Consider the following 6,000-nt stretch of genomic DNA (forward strand, 5'->3'; position numbering starts at 1 on the left):
ATTTCTAAAACTTTCTATGTAAGTCATCAAGCATTTACCAGACAAATTTCTTCAGGGGAGGGCCCCATATGACTCCTGTTTGGTTCTCACCTTGCCTATCCTAGGGAAGGCAGTGGATATGTATTGACTGTGTTGGCACCCGTTATTTACAAAACACTGTACTTAAATTGTGGTTAGGCAGGGACATGTATAGAGAATGTTTTGTGCCACCACAACCCTGTGATAGAAAGATCTGACTTAAGATTCTTAAATTGTGTTTCTTAAGCATTTGCCTTGGTCCTCTTTTCTTTTCTTCCTTTTCTCCTCTCCTCTCTTCTCTTCTCCTCTCCTCTCCTTTTCTTTTCTTTTCTTTCTTTATTTTTCTTTCTTTCTCTTTTTCTGGCTTCTCCTCATGTGAGCTTTTTCTCTCCCTCCAAAACCAGTCAGATGGCTACGTCTAATGGGCCTGTCATCCTCTTGCTAGAAACACAGCACTTTGCAAAACTTGTTTTGTACTAGATTCCCTTAAATGTCCACATGTGGCACATGAGCAGGAGGGCAGTGACATCCACAGAAGGCCTTAAGGCTGGAAAGGATGGTCTTCAAGTGTGAAGTGCCAAGTGAACAGCAGGGAGCTCTGCCCCAACTATTGCCATGCGTGGATAGGGACTCCTGAGGGGAAGGCAAAATGGCTCTTGGTCTCTGGTGTATGCATTAGGCTCTGAGCAACAGTTATTCCTACTATTGTTATTAATTTAATTTTTTTTTTTTTTGAGACAGGGTTTTCCTCTTTTTGCCCAGGCTGGAGTGCAATGGTGCGATCTCAGCTCACTGTAACTTCCACCTCCTGGGTTCAAACCATTCTCCTGCCTCAACCTCCTGAGTAGCTGGGATTACAGGTGCCTGCCACCATGCCCAGCTAATTTTTTTGTATTTTTAGTAGAGACAGGGTTTCACCATGTTGGCCAGGTTGGTCTCAAACTCCTGACCTCTGGTGGTCTGCCCACCTCGGCCTCCCAAAGTGCTGGGGATTACAGGCATGAGCCACCGTGCCCAGCTATTATTATTAAATAATTACAACTACTCATTTAGTGTTCACAAGCAAATTTCCAAGGTAGAAATTATTGTGACCTACAGTTTACAAAGGAAGACACATGCCATTTGACTAAGGTTATCCCTATTGACTAGATATATTCCTAGTAAAAAGCTAAACTGGGGTTCAGATCAGACTCCAAAGTTCTTACACCTTTGCTGAATGAATGATTTAATGAGTACATGACTGGTGATACCACAGTGGTGAGTACAAGCTGAAGTTTCACCAGGAGTTGATGTAATTGTTGAGGATCTGAAACTTTTATGCCTTTCCCCAAGTATTCAAGTATTGGCATGATTTATTATCTAAATTCCAGGTAAGTTATTTGACAGGTATGGGCCACAGGAATCTGTTAATTTCACAAGGTCATTTTTTTTTTTTTTTTTTTTGAGATAGTCTTGTTCTGTTGCCCTGGCTGGAGTGCAATGGCACTATCTTGGCTCACTGCAAACTCTGCCTCCCAGGTTCAAGCGATTCTTGTGCCTCAGCCTTCTGAGTAGCTGGGATTACAGGTGCATGCCACCGTGTCCAGCTAATATTTTTTAATTTTAATTTTTATTTTTAGTAGAGATGGGGTTTCACCCTGTTAACCAGGGTGTTCTTGAACTCCTGAACTCAAGTCATCCACCCGCCTCGGCCTCCCAAAGTGCTGGGATTACAGGTGTGAGCCACCATGCCTGGCCTGTTTGTTTGTTTTTTGCCTTGTTTTGAGACAGGGCCTTATTCTGTTATTCTTAGGCTGTGTGCATTGGCACCATCATAGCTCACTGCAGCCTCGAACTCCTGGGTTCAAGTGATCCTCCTGCCCCAGCCTCTGGAGTAGCTGGAACCATAGGCGCATACCATATGCCCAGCTTGTTATTGATGTTTCTGATAATCCAGGCAGCTAAAATTTGTATCACCCTTAAGAACTTACAGGTACGACTGTAAGATGTGAGAAGGTATTAGTATGGTCATTTACAGAGGCTCTGAGAGTCTAGGCCTTCTGGCGTAGCCTGTTGACTCCAATCTCAGTGTTATTCCACAGCCCCAGAGTGTCAAGATAACAAGAAGCTTCTCCTCCCTTCCCTCCATCCTCATAAGTCATCTGCCTTTGGAGGACCTAAAGCCTTGGATTTTCCAGACTATTCCACAGCTTCTTGGAGATAAGCTCATGAGAATTGCCTTGAAGCACACGCATGGTGATTTTTGTGCTAGATACTTACTTTTTGGTATTTCCTGCTGGAGCTCGGCTTGGGTGGAGTTCCCTTTGGAAGTTGCCAGAGTTTTCCTGTTTGTGCGGTTGATTTTCAAAACCTCAAATAAACTCTGTTATGTGTTCAGGAGAATAACAACTCAACAACTATTAAGCACCTACTACGAGCCTGGCACTGTTTTGGCAGCTGGGGATACAATAGTGACCTCAGCCGACCCTGCTTTCAGAAAGCTCTCAGTCTGGTCTGGGACAAAGATTAGTAAACAGGCATTTGGCTTCCACGTGGTAAATGCCATGAAGGACAAAGTCCAGGGTGTTGGGGATGGGAGGTGGGGTGCAAATAGCAGGCAGCCAACCCGATCTCAGAAGCGACAGGGCTTGAAGAGGGGAGAGGGGAGTGTGGTATGCCAGGAGAGACTGTCCAGAGCCAGAGACAGCTAAACTGCATGCTAGATATAAGAAACTATTTCTTGTAGAATCTGTTCTCAATTGTCTGCAAGTAGATTGTTTCAGCAACTTGCAAGAAAACTTTTTTCAAGCCTCTTTACAAAGGCTTGAGCATCTCAACTTCCTTTATTTACGCTGCACGTTAATGCAGAGGCATCCAATCTAACGTAGGTGGAGGCACCAAACTGGAGAGCCTGCTTGAAGGAAGGTTTGGGATTAGGCAAATCATTGCATTTCCTGCTTGGAAAAAGGAGAAAGAAGAAGTGAAGTTAGGCAAGATACGCAAAGTGCTTCCTGGATACAAGTAGTTCAGGTCTTTATAGGAAACTTTATTATTTCATTTGAAGTGTCTTTTTGGGATGTCAAGCAGGCACATCTCTGTTCAAATTCCATAAAGCAGCAAAACACATTCCAGGGCCACCAGATGTAAATGACTTGTGCATTATTCTCTTTTTAGAATTTCCTTGCCATTGTTCCCCTCCACTAGTACACATGATAAAGACCAACTTCTTGCCAAAAGAAAAAACGGAGTGGGGATGGGGAACAACACAAAGGCTTCTGTGTGTCTGGTCTATGCTGTTTCTTATGGTTAGTCTTGGATCTACTTTTGACCTCTTGGTCAGGCAATAAAATGCCTATTTGTTTAATTTTAAAACCAACTTTATTGAGGTATAATTTACATACAATAAGTGCACCCATTTCAAGCATACAGTTCTATGAATGTTGACCAATGTATACACCACTGTAACAACTCCATAACCAAGACAGACATTTTCCTTCTTTCTTTCTTTTTTTTTTTTTTTTTTTTTGAGGTAGAGTCTCGTTCTATAGCCCAGGCTGGGGTCCAATGGTGCCATCTTGGCTCACTGCAACCTCCACCTCCCGGGTTCAAGTGATTCTCCTGCCTCAGCCTCCTGAGTAGCTGGGATTATAGGCACCCACCACCACACCTGGCTAATTTTTGTATTTTTAGTAGAGATGGGGTTTCACCATGTTAGTCAGGCTGGTCTCGAACTCCTGACCTCATGATCCACCTGCCTCGGCCTCCCAAAGTGTTGGGATTACAGGCGTGAGCCACCATGCCCGGCCAATGCTGACATTTTCAACTTCTAAAAGTTCTTTGGTGCCTTTTGCAGTTGCCCCCACCCCAGCCCCAGGCACTACTGACCTGCTTTCTGTCACCATAGATTAATTTTGGCTGTTCTAGAATTTCCAATAAATGGAATCATACCATGAGTATTCTTTTGTTTTCGAGATTCATCCTTGTTGTTGTAGGTATCAGAGTTCATTCTTTTTTATTTAAAATGCAGATATTTGAAGTAGCAAACCAATTGCTCGGCAAGATGAGCAGACCTAGGCAGTCCCTCTGGTCTAAAAATTCTATCAACTTGCACAGGAAATGAAGGCCTGAGAATTACATCAGGTTAGTACAGATCACACTGAAGAAGCAGCCGAGCACATGAATTTCCGAGCTCCGGGAGCCCGGGAGGACAGGGAGAGATGAAGCCCCGGTGAATGATAGACTATATTATAGAGGATGACAGGGCTATTTGTTCAGTTCTGTTAAGAGCTCAGCAAAATGTGACAATCCTGGGAAATATAAATATATATTGCTATATTTATATGTGTGTTTGTCTCGGGAGGCCTGGCGGGGAGTGGCGGGTGGAAGGGTGGGTTTCCTGGAGGATTTGAGTAGGCAGAGATAACTGGGCAGAGCAGAGTCTGTGTCAGGCTGCATCGATACATATTCAATAAAGAAACATTACAATGAGAGCTAATATTGCTTGAGCACTTATTATGAGTCAGGCACTGTGCTGTGTTCCTTTCATGCATTGTTTCATTGCATCTGTACCTCCCTATGTACCTATGTAACCAGCGCCTCAATGCCCTGCCCACACCCTCTTGTGTGCTCTTGCATAGTCCTGTATACCCTCATTACTTTGTGCTGCGCACCCAGCAGCCAGCACCATGGCTCTGTGTTGGAGGATGGTCCTTGAGCTGCTAGAACTGCTTTGCTTCTCAGTCTAGAGAGCAGAAGTGCCTGGGACGTCACCTGTGACTACCAGGTATGGTGGGACAAACGTTCCCAGCTCCCCATGTGACCTCTCCTGTCTCCATCACGCCTCCGCGTGAACTTTATTCGGTTGTCAACCTTGCTTGGACGCCTCTCTTCCTTTCCTAGTCCCACTCTCTACCTCCTCTACCAGTTTCCCTTAAGGACACTTTTTGTTTTTTTTCTCTGTTACCCAGACTAGAGTGCAGTGGTGCCTTCTTGGCTCACTGCAACCTCTGCTTCCCAGGTTCAAGTGGGGACATTTCTTTTTTTTGTTTTTGTTTTTGAGACAGAGTCTCACCCTGTCGCCCAGGCTGGAGTGCAATGGCACGATCTCAATTCACAGCAACCCCTGCCTCCCAGGTTCAAGCCATTCTCCTGCCTCAACCTCCTGAGTAGCTGGGATTACAAGTGCACGCCTCCATGCCCAACTAATTTTTGTATTTTTAGTAGAGATGGGGTTTCACCGTGTTGGCCAGGCTGGTCTCGAACTCCTGACCTCGTGATCCGCCTGCCTCGGCCTCCCGAAATGCTGGGATTACATGCATGAGTCACCACGCCCAGCCCTGGGGGACACTTTTTTTATAAATCACCTCATCTTGAGTCCTTATCTCAGGGCCTACTTCTAGGGACTCCACACTTGGAGAAGGTATTGTTAGTACAGTCATTTTGCAAATGAGGAAACTAAGGCTGTTCCACACACATGCATCTCCATAACTCCTGCTGAGCCTCCAGATAAGTTTTCTTAGGCAGCCTTCTCCAATCCATTTGTCTAGGTAATGTTTCTTGCTTATGTTCTACTTTTTCTCTTTTTCTATTTTATTATTATTTTTGAGACAGGGTCTTACTCTGTCACCCAGCTGGAGGGCAGTAACATGATTATAACTCAGCTATAATGCAGCTGAGTTGAGATGGGGTCTTGCTCTGTTGCCCAGGCTGGAATGCATGTGGCATGATATCGGCTCACTGCAATCTCCGCCTTCTGGGTTCAAGCGATTCCTCTGCCTCAGCCTCACAAGTAGCTGGGATTACTGGTGCCCGCCATCATACCTGGCAAATTTTTGTGTTTTTAGTAGAGACAGGGTTTCACCATTTTGGCCAGGCTGGTCTTGAACTCTTGACCTCAGGTGATCTGCCCACCTTGGCCTCCCAAAGTGCTGGAATTACAGGCGTGAGCCACTGTGCCTGGCCTATCATGCAGCCTTGAACTCCTGGTCTCAATCCTCCTGCCTC

Source organism: Macaca fascicularis, chromosome 15, assembly GCF_037993035.2.
Source record: "Macaca fascicularis isolate 582-1 chromosome 15, T2T-MFA8v1.1".
Taxonomy (NCBI): domain Eukaryota; kingdom Metazoa; phylum Chordata; class Mammalia; order Primates; family Cercopithecidae; genus Macaca; species Macaca fascicularis.